Consider the following 3290-nt stretch of genomic DNA (forward strand, 5'->3'; position numbering starts at 1 on the left):
GAAATAAGGTTCCTCGCGGTTGGAAACTAGTCTTTTTATAGAAGCAAATTGCATGCATGGAAGCACATAGTATGGCGCCTAATTAATGCCAATTAATATGATATCCGTGATTAGTAATACTAGTAGGAAACAAATTAATCATAGTTATTGCAAAATCCGCATGCAACTAAACTAACGGATGCACTTTTCAAGGAAGCAATCCAACTAATCACGTGTGGGGCTATACTACCAGATCTGGTGGCCATCATCCGACGGTCCACGACTAGTCTGATACTTGGCAAAGGATCAGTAGTCTGATCCCTAGTGGTCTCCTTTAACATATGCATCTAGCGTGGAAGGCTAGCAGATGCCATGAACTCTACCTCCAAGCTGTAACAGCCTCCGGATTGCACGTCGGCTTTGACGTCCAATATCGTCACAGAAGATTGATGATCAGCTCCAGATCTTCGAGTTAACCAACTTGGTTGTATTTGCTCTTCATTTCTAAGGTTTGCTTGATATGAGTTCACCAACTTTGCTCGTAGGGTCTGCAGTTCGGTCTCCACTTGTTTCATGGTGGGTCTTTCTTCACCACACAGTCTTAAGCATCGCTCTGCAAGAGAGGCGACACCGTTGATCTCTTCCTCGGTTGCCTCCTCCAGGACCTGAGAATTAACAATACCTGTGATTCTCCCCTCATTGAACTCCTGGAGAAAATAATTTGACAAATTCTTAATTGTGCCTGATTCACTTGTAAAAACAGGCTTCTTTCTGAGAAGCAACTCCACTAGTACCATACCAAAACTGTACATGTCGCTCTTCCCGTTCAACTGCCTGGTATGGAAATACTCTGGATCTAAGTACCCAAATGTACCTTGCACATTCATGACAATGTGTGTTTGATTGATCGGAACCAATCTGGATGCGCCAAAATCGGAAACTTTAGCTGTGTAGTTCCCATCCAAGAGTATATTGGAGCACTTCACGTCACGATGGAAGATTGATATTGAAGCTGAAGAGTGGAGATAAGACAGAGCACCTGCTGTTTACAGGGTAATCCTTAAGTAATCACCCCAAGACAAAGAAAGATCATTACTTACATCTGCATGAAGAACTTCAGACAGTGAGCCACTGGATACATAATCATAAACCAGCAGTGCAACCTCGGTTTTGAGACAACATACAAATTGCTTCACAATATTTCTGTGATTTATCTCAGAGAGGACTGCGACCTCATTAATGAACTGACTGATCTCACACTCCTCAATGAACTTAGACTTTTTTATTGCAACAACACGCTGATCGGATAATATGCCTTTGTAAACCATGCCATGACCCCCACGGCCAATGATACGTGTAGGATCAGAGTTATTGGTTGCCTTCTCCAGCTCTTCTAACGAGAAAATCTTTGTATTCTCGTTTGCACTTTTATCAGATGATACCAATCTTTCTAGGAGAAAACCTTGGTTCTTCCAGAAATAGTTCTTGCATAGTCGCTTTTGAACATTTATTTTCCATCTACGAGTGAGAAGCACTACACTGAAGCTCAAAAGTAGAACACCAAAACCACATGGCAGCCCAATAATTACACCTGCAGGTATTAAGCTATTTTAAGTTTCTGTTCTATCTATAAAAAATGTAACAATTATAGTCTTACATAAGAGCAGAGACTGTTGTCTCTTAGTGCACTGCATTTTTAATGGATCATACTCAGTCTTGTGAGGACATTCTGTACAGCTAAAGCTTCCGTTGGTATTATGGCAGGTCCCTTTACAATTGCCCGGTTCAAGGCATTCATTAATATCCGAAATTAACAAAATATGGATAAGATGCATAGAAAAATCTACAACACAGAAATCAGAAGATTATACTTCATTTAGTTAACATGAAACAATATCTAAGTACGTGAAGCCTACATGAAGGATAAAACAAACTACAAGTAGCAACTGTTTAACGTAACCAGCATAGACTCTATCAACAGAATTGAAGTCTTTAACACTTAGTTTCACACACTTGCTGTTGGTACTCACGCAAGCATATCCAGACCTATTCTGTTGGGCCTGTGAAAAACTTAGATTAGCACTAACCCATTGCACAGAGGAGAATGACCCAGAACAGGAAAAAAGATTAAACTTTCAGATATGATATATCTCCCTAGTAGGTCAGAACGGGTGGCGTTAACGGTCCCTTCGTCAATACTTATGTCAATGAGAGGGTTTTTTCCTCGGACCGAAATTCCAGTTACCGACAAGAAACCAGAAATTTCAGTGATCTCCAAAATAAATCCGGAATTCCCGAGATTTTCCGAAAACCGGCTTTTCCGCCCACTCCCCCCCCCCAAAAAAAAACCTTAGTCAATGATGACATGTTTCTCCTCCCCCATGAGGGCAGCTGATAATGTCATATTTGTGCAGTTCAGGAACTTTTTCCGTGCAAAGAACAGAAATTGCACACTAGTGTTACCACACCAACGGGTACAATCAGCCCCTCCTAGGATTTAACTTATACCCTAGTTTGATCAGTGATAGGTTAGCATGTATCAATGCCCAAAATACCTAATAATTGTGCGTTTGGTCGCTAGATCAGGAAAAGAGAAGTCACCTGAGCAACCATCTTAGTGTAGGGATTGCCTTCATAGTAAGCCCTGCACTCGCAGCTGTAGCCATGGTTTCCGTCGATGCACTCGGCATGCTCGCTGATACAAGCATAGTTTGTCCTGTTTTTCTCGGCAGCAATGCAGTTGGATTGGCCAACTATCTGCCACGATAGCGTGAAGTTAGTTAGCACATCACTAGTCGTGCTGATTCTATCCCACAGTTGGGAGGTCTTGTTAGCAATAGCAAAGTCGTCCAGATGTACACGACAACATCCAAAGCCATTACAGTCGTGCATAGCTTCCATCTCAGTGATTTCTGGATCTGGGCACACCATGGCACAGATTGACTGGGTGGCATACTCTTTGACAGAGTACACATCCAGGTCGCAGCCGGTGATCTTTAGAGCAATGTCATGAAGATGGAAGGACCTCCCCGGCGGCTTAAAAGACAAGTTGTAGACACTGACACCAGATTTCATGGCGATGGTATGCGCCCAGTTCCCCTCAGGGCTATGCTGGCCTGTTACAACTCGGGATGCCAGAGTTGTTGGGGGCTGGTACGGTCTGCATACGACTAGAAACCCAATCTCTAGTTAGGCCAGAATGCAGGCCCGTACGATCCAGTAGGCCCCACAGGGCGGAAGACTTGCAATAGGCCCACAAAGGCCTGCTTAGAGAGGAGCTCGACACGGTAGTCGCGGCGGGGCTTATAAAC

At 43.4% G+C, this 3290-nt stretch overlaps 1 pseudogene; it reads right to left on the reverse strand.

The window, feature by feature from the left end:
- Positions 1–326: 326 nt before the first annotated feature.
- Positions 327–3054, reverse strand: LOC123175924 (putative wall-associated receptor kinase-like 16; annotated as a pseudogene).
- Positions 3055–3290: the final 236 nt, after the last annotated feature.

Source organism: Triticum aestivum, unplaced genomic scaffold, assembly GCF_018294505.1.
Source record: "Triticum aestivum cultivar Chinese Spring unplaced genomic scaffold, IWGSC CS RefSeq v2.1 scaffold24977, whole genome shotgun sequence".
Lineage (NCBI taxonomy): Eukaryota > Viridiplantae > Streptophyta > Magnoliopsida > Poales > Poaceae > Triticum > Triticum aestivum.